At 47.0% G+C, this 13,081-nt stretch overlaps 1 protein-coding gene across 2 annotated transcripts in view; it reads right to left on the reverse strand.

Moving 5' to 3' along the window:
- ST3GAL1 (ST3 beta-galactoside alpha-2,3-sialyltransferase 1) overlaps positions 1 to 13,081 on the reverse strand; it is a 116,527-nt gene that overhangs the window by 92,651 nt on the left and 10,795 nt on the right. Inside the window, exon 2 of one of the 2 annotated variants that reach the window (XM_063709524.1) lies at positions 392 to 494. The exons of the other annotated variant lie outside the window; for it this stretch is intronic. The gene's annotated coding sequence lies outside the window, so the exon portion shown is untranslated. The remainder of the gene's footprint in view (positions 1 to 391; positions 495 to 13,081) is intronic. 2 annotated transcript variants of the gene reach the window in all.

Consider the following 13,081-nt stretch of genomic DNA (forward strand, 5'->3'; position numbering starts at 1 on the left):
AGTGACTGTCTAAGCCCAGAGTTGTCTAAAGGCATTTGCCTGGTTCTGGAAACCATGTGTGGTGTTGACTATAAACAGATTCTATTTGGCACCTGCTGATGGGGGCAGGATGTTTACATAGAAGATACATGAACGTGACCAGAGTCAACACAGTTAGGGGTCAGGGTCCAGGAAAGCTATAGGAACGAAACTCTTTCTTTTCAGAAATGAGAATTAAGGCACGATGCTCACTGCCACAGCCTCCTAGCCAGTCTTAAAATAGCCATCGCCTCTAATGCCAACTCCCTCTCTTGGCAGCAGCCAGGGGGATCCTTGTAAATTGTAACTCAGGCCTCCCTCCCTTGCATCACTGGCTCACACCTTCCCCATTCCCTCTGTACTTTCTACTCACCCTTCACATTTCAGTGTAAACACCACTTCACAGAGACATCTTCGCTGACTCTGGGGACAAGGCTGGGCACTGCCCCTCGATATTTTCAGTGTTCCCTGCATTCCTACAAAGCATTATCACCAACATGTTAACTCCATAAGGGCAAGGGCATGTCTGCCCTACATACCACTGTGCCCTCACCACCCAGCATACCACTTGGCATGTGGGAGAAGGTCTATTCCTATTTCTTGAATGAGAGGGTGACCAAAACAATACAGGTACCACACTTCTAAGATGTTTTCTTGGACACACCCCCTTCCAAACTCAAAGCTGGATTAGGGCCTTACCTGGGAGCACCCATGGCTTCATTCATGTGTTTCTTCATTCATTCTCTCATTTAGCAAGAATTTACTAAGCACCAGGCATCACCTCAATCCCACTGTTGGTTGCTCTCACTAGACTGAGGTGGGGAAGGGAGCTATATTTTACTTGTCACTAGATTTCCCCACTCTTACCCCACTGGCTATCATATGGGTGTAGGAGGCAGTAAATAATGACCAGTGAATCCATGAATAAATGGGTGAACAGCCAAATCAATCTCAGAGAATCCATCAGGATGTGGCTGATTTATAACTCCGCAGAAGCTCATTACTGAGTTTGGGCCTTATGTATGTTACATCTTACTAAATAGTTGAGAATCCTTGTAATATAAAAACCTGCATGTATATATGCCTATATCAGGATATATACTGTAACTGTTCTATGCCATAAGATGTAAGGCAGTAGCCGGGCGTGGTGGCTCACGCCTGTAATCCCAGCACTTTGGGAGGCTGAGGTGGGTGGATCACCTGAGGTTGGGAGATCGAGACCAGCATAACCAACATGGAGAAACCCTGTCTCTACTAAAAATGCAAAAAATTAGCCAGGCGTGGTGGCACATGCCTGTAATCCCAGCTACTTGGGAGGCTGAGGCAGGAGAATCACTAGAACCCAGGAGGTGGAGGTTGTGGTGAGCCAGGATCGCACCATTGCACTCCAGCCTGGGCAATAAGAGCGAAACTCTGTCTCCAAAAAAAAAAAAAGATATAAGGTGGTAATCTATGAATCAGATTAAACATGGAGCCCTGCTCTGAATGAAGCCTCTGACTCCACAGCCTGGCACCTGTGGCCAACTGTGATCTTCAATTAAAGCCTAAGACTCTTCATGAAGCAACGCATAACATCTTGAACCAATTCTTTCATTGGTCTTAAGTTGGCTTTGAAAAAAATAAGTTGGCAATGGCATTGGATTCCAAATTCCAACTGACAAGTTTGCAACCTGGAGGCTTATCTTAAAAACTAGAACTCGCCGGGCGTGGTGGCTCACGCCTGTAATCCTAACACTTTGGGAGGCCGAGGTGGGCAAATCACCTGAGGTCGGAGGTTCGAGACCAACCTGACCAACATGGAGAAACCCTGTCTCTACTAAAAATACAAAATTAGCCAGGCATGGTGGTGCATGCCTGTAATCCCAGCTACTCAGGAGGCTGAGGCAGGAGAATTGCTTGAACCTGGGAGGCAGAGGTTGTGGTGAGCCAAGATCGTACCATTGCACTCCAGCTTGGGGAACAAGAGTGAAACTCCATCTCAAAAAACAAAACAAACAAACAAACAAAACTAGAACTGCACCCCATGTGGGGCTCACCTTTTGCAGCCTCAGTTTCTCAGCTTCTCTAATACAGCACTGGGGTGTTAAATGCAGAGAAAAGGCAATTATTCCACTGTCTTTCTGCCCCAGATCCCAGGAACAGCCTGATGAGCTCCTTAGACTTTCCTTGCCTTTTGGTTTTAACAGGAGCCCTGGAAATCTTTTCTAAAAGCCATGTCCCAGTTCTCTTCTCACTCGTGCTCTGCTGTCATGCCTCTTTCTATATTGAGTCCCTATTTCCCCACCCTTCCAAGATTGCTTCCAATTAAGAGCAACAACTAAACTCTTACTGCTGAAACATCTGTGAAGCATGTTCATACAAATGAGCCATACCAGAAAGACAAATCAGAAAGTGTCCCCATTTTTGGAGAGGTTCAGAAAAGCTCATGTGACTCTCCAAGACCACAAATGAGGAAACCAAGGCCCAGAGAAGTGGCTCCTCCATGACACAGCTGGAGAGCTGTGCAGCTGGACAGTGGGCAGAGGGCCTTAGACCCGGGGTTCAGTGTTCTTCCTAATACCAGGCGAATTACTATCATCCTATTCCAGCCCATTCATCCCTTTCATTTCCATCCATCCAACTGGTAGCCACTAGCACCAATCTAGGAGCTAAGCAGGGAACTGCTGGGCTTAAACCAAGAGACTCGGAAGCAAGAAAAATGTCTACCTTCTCCAGCTAGAGCACAGATTAGGACAAATTCCACTCAAACAAATCATGGCTATGTTCTCATTCCTCCTGTTCTGAACCCATAAATCATTATTTCTTGGCCCATATTCGTGCTTCCACCATCCACAGCCCCCTCATGCCACCTGAGGCTCCTTTCTACTGTACAATATAATACAATAACTCTCATAAGAGAGTGTATTCTCCAATTTTGTGTCTTCTTGAAGTACAGCAGCAAACTAGAAGTAAAGCTGGATACCATTCCTGGAGGAGCAGGGCAAGTTTGCTTAATAAATCATAGCTTTTCCTCTCCATGCAAACAATCATCTGGATAACTGTTACCACTGGGTCTGGCTGAATACTATTGCTGCATTTTTAAATTATAGGGATCTTTTCTGAGGCCTGTGGGCATGACGTGTTCCATCCAAAAAGTGTGGCCTGCTTCTAGGTGTGCCCCTAGGGGACACCGGTCAAGACAAGCTGTGTGATATTAGAAAAACAGCCTTTCAGTGACTCACATCTGTAATCCCAACACTTTGGGAGACTGAGGCAGGTGGATCATGAGGTCAAGAGATCAAGATTATCCTGGCCAACATGGTGAAACCCCGTCTCTACTAAAAATACAAAAATTAGCTAGGTGTGATGGTGTGCACCTGTAGTCCCAGCTACTCAAGAGGCTGAGGCAGAAGAATCGCTTGAACCCAGGAGGCAGAGGTTGCAGTGAGCTGAGATCACACCACTGCACTCCAGCCTGGCAACAGAGTGAGGAAAAGAAAGAGAGAGAGAGAGAGAAAGAAAGAGAAAGAAAGAGACAGACAGAAAGAAAGAAAGAAAGAAAGAAAGAAAGAAAGAAAGAAAGAAAGAAAGAAAGAAAGAGAAAGAAAGAAAGAGAGATCAAGCAAGCCAGCCTTTCTCTGAGTTTTACTGTACTCATTGGTAAAATGGAACTGTCTCTGCTTCAACTACTTTGCAGGGCTCTGCTAAGAAGTAAGTGAATACAAAACAACATGAAATCACTTTGATACTGGTAGTAGCAATAACAGATAACACTTAAACTAGCATAACAGATAACATTTTTTAAGTACTTACGGGCACTTGCTAAACTAAGCCCTTTATACTTAAAAGCTCAGTTAATCTTCACAATGGTCCTTGGATGTGTGTACTATGATTTTCATCATTTTGAAGGTGAGTAAATGGAGGCTTGAGGAGATTAAGTAATTTGCTCAAGGTCATATGACTGATAAAGGCTGGAGCCTGAATGATTAACTAATTCCTAACTCTACTCTATTGTAAAGTCTGGGACTAACACAGTTTACTTGCCATCAGTATTTACTGAGCCTTGGACTGGGCTGGGCCAAGCACTGTGTTCTGCCCTGCTGCGGACAACAGTACACTTTTGAGCTCTGCCCTAGAAAAGCCCACTGCAGGGGGAGAGAGAACACAGGTCCATCAGCAAGGAACCACACCACTCTGTGTCCAGGGCAGGCTCATGAATGTGCAAGTAGGTGGTTTCTTAATCTAGATTCCCATCCGGGACATGACACTGACGGAGAAGGAGATCAAGACTGAGACAGTCTAGCCAGATCAGTTCACAAATGGGACAAGTTGCCTCGGAAGTAGGAAAGTGCAAGAGCAGACACAGAAGCTGAGTGAGGAATGGTGAGAGGACCTAGAAACATCTGGTGTGAGTGCTGGAAGGCCCTCAGCAGAGCCGTTGGCTGGGCTGCATGTCGAGAACCAGGTTTATGGGCAGAAATTCTGGGTGTATGAACCAGGAATGACATGGTTCATGCCAGCGTTTGAGCAAACTGAGCAGGGAAGCTCAGAGAGTGGGTCCCCTTTGGGTGCAGTGGCATCTCCCTCTGTGGAAACCCAGGGACTCCAGAGGCCAACTTGGCTGATCTGAAAGTAAAAGTGAGAAGAACTTTGGGCAGGAAGCACATGCACCTGTTAGACTAGGAAAGCTGTTCTCACTTATAACCTCTCTCTCTGAAATGGGCTCAACACATGGGATCCCTCATAATGAAGTGCCTTTCTGAATTTGAAGGCTAACCACTGAGGTCTGGCTGCTTCGCTGGAAGAGCTATTATCATCAACAATAGCAACCGTAGGTTAAGTACAGACAATGAGGCCAACAGCACGCAAAGCATCTCATGTGCATGATTTCATTCGAGCTTCACAGCAGTCCTCTGGGGCTGGTAGTTTTACCCCCATTTCACAGATGTGGAAATTAAGATTCTGAAAGAGTATAATTTGCCCAGGGCCACACAGCTAGAAATTGGCAGAGATGAGACTCAAAGTCAGGTCTGTCTTGAACACAATATCCCTTTGTGCTCAAAGGGATATTGAGTTCGAATGCAGAGACGGCGCCAGGGCTGACATGACCTTGAAGCACACACTATCCAACCCCCTGTGCACCCCACTGTTTGCATAAAAAGCCCTCCCTGCTCCACTCTGCTTTGCTGTTAACAGCTCTTAGTACCACATGGGCAATGAGCAGATTCACTGTGGCCAGAACGTAAGCAGAACTGAGACAATCAACTTCCAGCTCTCTCCACCTTCAACCCAAGGATGAGTTCCTGTACCCAAGCATCCAAACCCCTAGATCCCAGCTCCTGTTTCACCAGCCTTGCCCGTGTGCCTCTGGAAGCCTCAGTTTCCTCATCTGTAATGTGGAAATGCTGATGATGATGGTCATGAAGAAGACAGATGAGGAAAAGCCTCACTTTACCTGCTGTTCAAAAGGGACTAAACACAATAATGACTTGGCCAATGGCTATGCCATCGACTGACCAGGGTCTTGGACAAGTTATCTCATCACTCAGTACCTGTGTCTCCTCTTTTGGTGATGGGGATAATAAAAGTCCCTGACCTCATAGGGTTAGGAGAATGAATTAGAAAATGTACACAGGAGCTCAGAACAGTGCCTGGTATGCTTGTTGAGAAGTGGTAGCGAGTATCTTTCTGTTTTCATCATTTGAGGGCACTTAGTAAATCAAAGAGCACCAGAAAACATCAGCTGTGATTAGGATCATGCAGTGAAAAGGTCCACAGGCAACCTGTGCCACCTTTGGGAATCTATCTTAGGACTAAATTAGAGATGGCCAACAGCCTGGATACCAGGTTCCTAGAACAAAGTTTGCAACATAGGTTGCGGAAATCTAAGAGGCCTCACAGTGAGGGTCCAGAAGGATCCAGTCAGTGAGCAGGGTGCTAAGGGGGCCAGGAGGAAGAGACACAAGGGAGAAGAGTACAGGGAGGTGTCCGGGGCCTTATTGCTTCTGCAGACTCCATGCACTGAGCCCCTGGAACTGGGACCCTTCGACAAGATCCACCCAATCAGGGCTGTATAGCGGCTTCTGATTCTCAACAAAGGTGGAGGATTTCTGTCTTTAGGGAATAGGACCGTTCCTCATTGTTGAGCTCCTACTACGTACCAGGCACTTTTCCAAAATTTAATTTCACAACCATGAGCATGAGTCAAATTCTAGACCCATTTTTCAGAGTCTGCAATCACCTGCCCAAAGTCACCAGGCTACTCTGGAAGACACCTGAATGCACATGACCATCTGCTACTCTCCGGCTGCCCCAACCCTATGCTCCCTTGCAGCGAATGACATGAATGAGCCACGTTTACACTGCAGCGGTGGGGGTGGATCCATTCCACTGACCCTCTGACAATGGTGTTCCAAAATCCTACACTCAACAGTGGGATGTAGGGGTGTAGGCAGATGATGGGCTGAAGGCTGGAGAGTGAGAACTATGAATCAAAGGAGATGGGCCCTTTCTGAAAAGACTAAGGATGTCAAGAAGGCTAGGGTTGCACTGACTGCCCATGACCAGGTCAGCATGAGTGAGCGAGGGTACCTTCTCCTGGGCCACCGCCTCCTCCTCTTCACATCTGCTACTGCCTGTCTGATTCAGATTGGAGAAACTTTAACTGAACACCTGCTTTCCTCCTAAGTGCTGGTCCAGCCGTCTACTTGGGGTTTTTTTATTTCTTTATTTCTTTTCTTTTTTTTTTTTTTTTTGAGTCGGAGTCTTGCTCTGTCGCCAGGGTGGAGTGCAGTGGCGCGATCTCGGCTCACTGCAACCTCCGCCTCCTGGATTCAAGCGATTCTCATGCCTCAGCCTCTTGAGCACCTGGAATTACAGGCACACATCACCATACTCAGCTAATATTTTTGTATTTTTAGTAGAGGTGGGGTTTCACCATGTTGGCCAGGATGGTCTCGATCTCCTGACCTCGTGATCCGCCAGCCACGGCCTCCCAAAGTGCTGGAATTACAGGTGTGAGCCACCGCGCCCAGCCTACTTGGGTTTTTCTACTTCACTCTGAGGGCTGGGAAGACAAGGGAATGGGAAGGGATTTCCTGGCTGGTGTCTGTGCGGCCTGGGGAGGAAGCAGGCCACCCCCGCAGGGGACTGCTCAGCCTTTCCAGAATTGAACTGAGCTTCACTCCTCTGCCTTTGCTTTTTCTTCACCCGTCTCAGCCTGGCCGGGCTTTAGTTCATCTTTCTCATCTCAGATCCAATGGGTCTGTAATGGGAGGAACACCACGCTTCCCTGGTGTGGATTTCTGTTGCTCCCCCCGCCGTTGTCATCCCTGGCTCCCCAGTTCTCTCAGCCACCAGGCTGGAAATCTCCAAGTCACTTTCCATGTGTCGTTTCTCAACACCGTAGTGCAATCTGTTCTCAAACCCCAGAGATAAAGTCACCAATTCTCACATTGGAGCAAACACTCCAAATGTGGCTCACAGTGACTCCCACCCGCACCATTGATGGGACATTCGTCCTGCCCTCCCATCCACTGTGAACCTGGGCCACATGGTTTTCCTAAAAAAAAAGGAGGGGGAGTCTGATGAAATCCCATTCTGCAGGAAGGAAAAGAAACCTTGCTTGCACCTCATTACCGAAAGGATCAAGCCATTTAGGACCCACCCGATTGGGACCTCCCTGTTTCCTTTTTTTCCACCTCTTCCCTCCAATCACAGGAGTCGGCAGGTGCCTGGCTTGGGCAGTGGATTCCTCCATGGGGTGCCCTCTCCACTCTCACTGCTGCTGTTGGAACGGCTCACCATCTTTCCAGTCCCAGCTTGAAGGCCATCTCTTCTCTGGGGCTGTTCCCAACCTACCCGTTTTTTGTTGTTGTTGTTGTTTGTTTTGTTTTGCTTTGTTTTGTTTTGAGACAGAATTTCACTTTGGCGCCCAGGCTGGAGTGGAGTGGCACGGTCTCGGCTCACTGCAACCTCCACCTCCCAAGTTCAAGCAATCCTCGTGCCTCAGCCTCCCGCGTAGCTGGGATTACAGGCACCTGCCACCACGCCTGGCTGATTTTTTTTGTATTTTAGTAGAGACGGGATTTCACCATGTTGCCCAGGCTGATCTCGAACTCCTGAGCTCAGGCAATCCACCCATCTCGGCCTCCCAAAGTGCTAGGATTGCAGGCATGAGCCACCGTGCCCAGCCTGTTTTTTCTTTTTGACTCTCCACTCTCACCCAGGAAGATGAGTTGGTGTCACCCCCAGAGCACAAGGGGTAACACTAAGCTCGGACGTGGAAGTCACTTGCCCCAGATCTCACCACTGATCAACAGCAGGCCTGGTGACTCCAGAGCCTGTCTTCTCCCCCTGGCCTTGGCCTCCTGGACAGGAGACAACCCCTTGGCCTTGCTCTTAGATGGACTGAATTTGCTTTCAGAGGAGTGAGATGCTGGCAGGCTGTACAGCTGTCCTCTGGGCCCAGCATATATTGTTCTGTCTGCTCAGAGTCGCGTTCCTTTCTCAGATCTGGGAGGAATTGTGAAACATGGACCTGTTTGTCTTCTAAGCAACCTCAGCTAATGAAGGCTGCATAACTATGTACTTTCAAACAAGATTTTTAGGATGAAGAAACAAAAGAAGAAAGGGAGGGAGAAAAAGAAGGAATGAAAATGGGAAGGAAGAGAAGGGAGAAAGAAAACTATCAGCCATGGAAACCTTTGACCCAAGGACATGGCTGACATCATATAAAGTCTGTCCCTGGCAAATGTGACCCAGAGTGCCACCACTAACAGTCCTATTTATAGCCCTTTGAAATATGGTGTGGTGGAGAGGGGACATTTTGTTCTTTTGGCCTCTTAGATGATAAAACTAAGTGGAGGGAAGTGGGAGGGAGGTTGGCAGCGGTGCTATTAATGCAGGCAGGGAGACCAGATATACTGGGTCTGGAGCCTTTTATGATGTGCATGCACGTGTTAGAAGGAAACATTGTGACATGGTGGAAAGGGGTATGTGACCACCCCCCAACCTGACCCTCCCAACCTGGGAGACCTTCAGGCAATGGCCAACTTCAGCGAGCCTGCCTTCTCAGCTGTAAAACACTGATAGCACTAGCAAGCTCAAAGCCTGATTAGACAGTGAATGGGCCTAGAATGACCAGTATGTGGTATTTCCTGGGCAGAACCTCAGGAAGAAAAAGAGGGGAGGCAGATGCCAGAATTCACAAAAGACAATACAAGCTTGCTCACAGGGAGGTCTAAAGGAAGTGAGGAGACTGTGCAGTGTAAACACAGTGGAAATCATCCAGTCAACCAACGCGTGGCACAATGGGGTTCTCATAGGATACCTGGTACCCATGGTCCAGGCTGCTCTTCCTGCCTGCTCTAGTGCAGGAGGGCACAGAAGGCATGTTCTCTAGGGCACCCTGAGCAGCCCAAGATGAGAGGATAACTGAGTGGTAATGCAGGCCTTGGCAGTATCACCCCATGGGCTGGCCTCCTATCCAGGTTCTGCCTGATGATGGGTTGAGCTGTTGCACCAGCCAGGCCCCGTCTGTGCTGTCTTCTCGGCTGTAAAATAAAGAGGCCGTGGTCTGACTCACACATGTAATCCCAGCACTTTGGGAGGCCGAGGCAGGCAGATCATGAGGTCAAGAGTTTGAGACTAGCCTGACCAACATGGTGAAACCCTGTCTCTACTAAAAATACAAAAATTAGCCGGGCGTGGTGGTGCGTGCCTGTAATCCCAGCTACTTAGGAGGCTGAGGCGGGAGAATTGCTTGAATCCAGAAGGTGGAGGTTGCAGTGAGCTCAGGAGGCAGAGGCAGGAGAATTGCTTGAATCTGGGAGGCGGAGGTTGCAGTGAGCTGAGATCGTGCCACTGCACTCCAGCCTGGGCAACAGAGTGAGACTCCGTGTCAAAAAAAAAAAAAAAAAAAGAGGCCAATGTGTTGAGGTCCCCCTCATGGCTAAAATCTTAGGTATGTCTCTTGTGCCTCTGATGTCCAGTGATGATACCCTAGCTTCACAGCCCAGACAACTTTCCCATCCTTAAATTCAGATAGCTCCTGAGAGCACCACTCTGCCATCTGCTCCAGGAAGCTCTCTCTGGTTGGAAGCTTTGAATGAGAAAGAGCCTTCTAAACCGCAAAGCTGCCCAGAGGTCAAAACACCACTGTGTGGGGCACAGAGCTCCCTACCACAGGTAGTGAAAAATGCAGCTCAAGGAGGCGGAACAAGAATGTAATTGATGATGATGTGTTGCCACAGCATATCTTTAACAAGGACTCTTCTGAGCACGGTCCAAGTGTTAACTCATTGAATGCTTATTTATTACCTCCTGGGAGGTAGGTACTATTGTTATCCAGATTTTATGGATGAGGAAAGGGAAGTGCAGAGAGGTTCAGCAACTTGCTGAAGGACACGCAGTTAGGCAGTGGCAGAGCTAATCCTTTTGTGAGTAAATCAAGGAATCAATGAATGACTCAGTAGATAGAAGAAGGTTGAACAAGGTTACTGCAAAGGCTCTTTGCAAATGCTAAGATTTTATAATTATTTGACACTATTTAAGTGTGCAACCTCTGTAACTAATTATTCAACCAACATACCATGCCCCTGTCCTCCCGCAAGTAATGGTGACTAAAGTTTATGACACCATGGCTCAGAGAAAAAGAGAAAACCTCCTTTACTCCATCCGGGGTAGGTTCCTGACAATACAGAAGTATTCTGATATTCAAAACTGTCTCCACAGCCAGTATATTTTTTTCTCCTTGCTTGGATTTCTGACATTGCATAAATACCAGTTTAATGTATAAAATCCTATGCCGCAGGTCTTCCAATAATGCTGTTTCATTCAACAGCATTTCATTATAACATTGACGAGAAGAATATGGATTCCCGGCCGGGACCACTGTGTGTGTGGAGTTTGCAAGTTTTCCTCATGTCCTCGTGGGTCTTCTCCAGGCACTCCAGTTTCCCACACCCCAAAAAGCTGTGCATATCAGGTGAACTGATGTGTTTATGTGGTCCCAGGGCGATAGAGTGTGGTTGTGTGTGTGTGTGTGTGTGTGTGTGTGTGTGTATATGTGCACATCCTAAGCCACTGGGACAGGCTGTGGCCACCTGCGACACTGTTTGGGGCCTTCATTTAGAAGTTTGGTGATGTTTTTATGAACACAAATACACCAGAGAAACTTAACTCTTATTGTATCAGTTACCCTATGGTGAAATCAGTTTTTTATGTCGTTTCCCTTAAACTCACAATTTCCAAGGACCTATCGATGTCATTAAGTGAGGACTTACTGTGGTCCAAGGATCATGTTTGCTGAGCTCAGTTTGTTCCAGGTCACAGGGAGAAACAGAAAATAGCAGCAGACCTTAGGTTGGAACCAGTTCTTCAACCCATTCTGAAAGGTGTGTTTTCCATTTGAAGCTTCTATCAGGTGGTGAAAGAAAGAACGATGGTACTGTCTGCCTAATCTCTCCCTTTCATTTTAATTTCTTTTTTTTTGCCAAAAGACTGAATTTTAAAACATAAGATTATGTTTTAGAAACAATCAGTAATACACCTCACAAAGACATTCCTATTTGTGGCAGCTAACATGTTTCCTGAGCAACGGTCTTTATTCATAAAACTCTCCACCAGGTGGTAGGATTAACAGTGTTTTCAAGTAAGAAGAACAACAACAAACCTTTCTCTCCATTGTGAAGATGTTATTAAAAGGGAATTTTCCAAGGTTGCAACAGCGACGCTGACGATTCCTTTTACGTGAAGCAGGTTGCCTCCAAGAGGCTCCCATCTAGCTAGGGAGCTGGCTAAGTTTACACGCCTGATTGCAAACTTTGCACTCAGCCTTCCTGCTCAGCCCTTTCTCCAAACCCCCCGGCAGGCTCAAAGTGGCTCACTGCCTCCCTCAATCCCCAGGCACCTTGGGGCTCTTCGAATTCAATTTATGCCAACAAGCCACAAAGATGAGTTCTTGCAAGCAGCCATGCAGGGACGGATGTGGAGCAGTTAAAGGAAACAAAATTACAGATAGGAGGAATAGGTTCTAGTGTTCTGTGGCACTGCCGGGTGGCTATAGTAAACAAGGATTTATAATATATTTTCAAATAGCTAGAAGAGAGGATTTTGAATGTTCCCAACACAAATGATGAATGTTTGAGGTGACAGATATGCAAATTACCCTGATTTGATCACTCTACATTGCATGTATGGAAACTCACTAGGTACCCCATAAATATGTACAATTACTATGTGTCCGTTTTATTAAAAAAAAACACACTGAAATACCATCACTTCCATCAGCATGACAATTTATAACAGAAAAAGTATTTGCATTTCATGTGTATTATCTATTGCTGTGTAATAAATTATGATGAATTTAGCAGCTTAGAAGAAATTAAAGCCAGAATGTAACAGGCTAAATAAACCCACGGACTCACCCAGTGATGGTGAATCGGGGAGAAGACTCAGAGCCCCAGGCTTTGGGAGTATGAAGCTGCTGGTGTGAGACCTGGAAAGCACCAGGTGGAGAAAAGTCAGGAACTCCTGCCCAAAAGGATGTTACAGAGCATGGGTTCATGGTGACCAGAGGGCCCAGGTGGTCACAGCATGTCTCGTGGGCTGGGCTGGGGGCCAGGCACCTGGTGTGACTAGTTTCCTATCTGAACCTTAGAGAAGCTGCCCTTCCCTTCCAGAGTCCCCACTGAGCCAGGGATATAGGATGACTTGGGAATTACATTGCATGGGGCCTGAGGTCTCAGGCTTCGGACAGAAATGGTGCGCTTATAAATCCTGGTTCTGCCACTTTCTAGCTAAGTGACCTCGGTTAAGTGACTTAACCTCTCTGAACCTTGGTTTCCACATCTATAAAACGGGATTAAGAAAAAAGTGGAAACATACACTTTACAGAGTCACTGTAAAGACTAGGCTCCCATAGTAAACAAATGAGAAACTCTAATGAGGGGAAGTAGGCAATGCAGCCCAGCCCAGATGGAGGGCAGACAGGACCCAGACAGCCTGTCACATAGAGTGCACGGTTAAACTCTTAAAGTTTTCTAGAAAATGAAATCAACTGAAATTATTTTCTGTGAAGCCT

Source organism: Gorilla gorilla, chromosome 7, assembly GCF_029281585.2.
Source record: "Gorilla gorilla gorilla isolate KB3781 chromosome 7, NHGRI_mGorGor1-v2.1_pri, whole genome shotgun sequence".
Classification (NCBI taxonomy): Eukaryota; Metazoa; Chordata; class Mammalia; order Primates; family Hominidae; genus Gorilla; species Gorilla gorilla.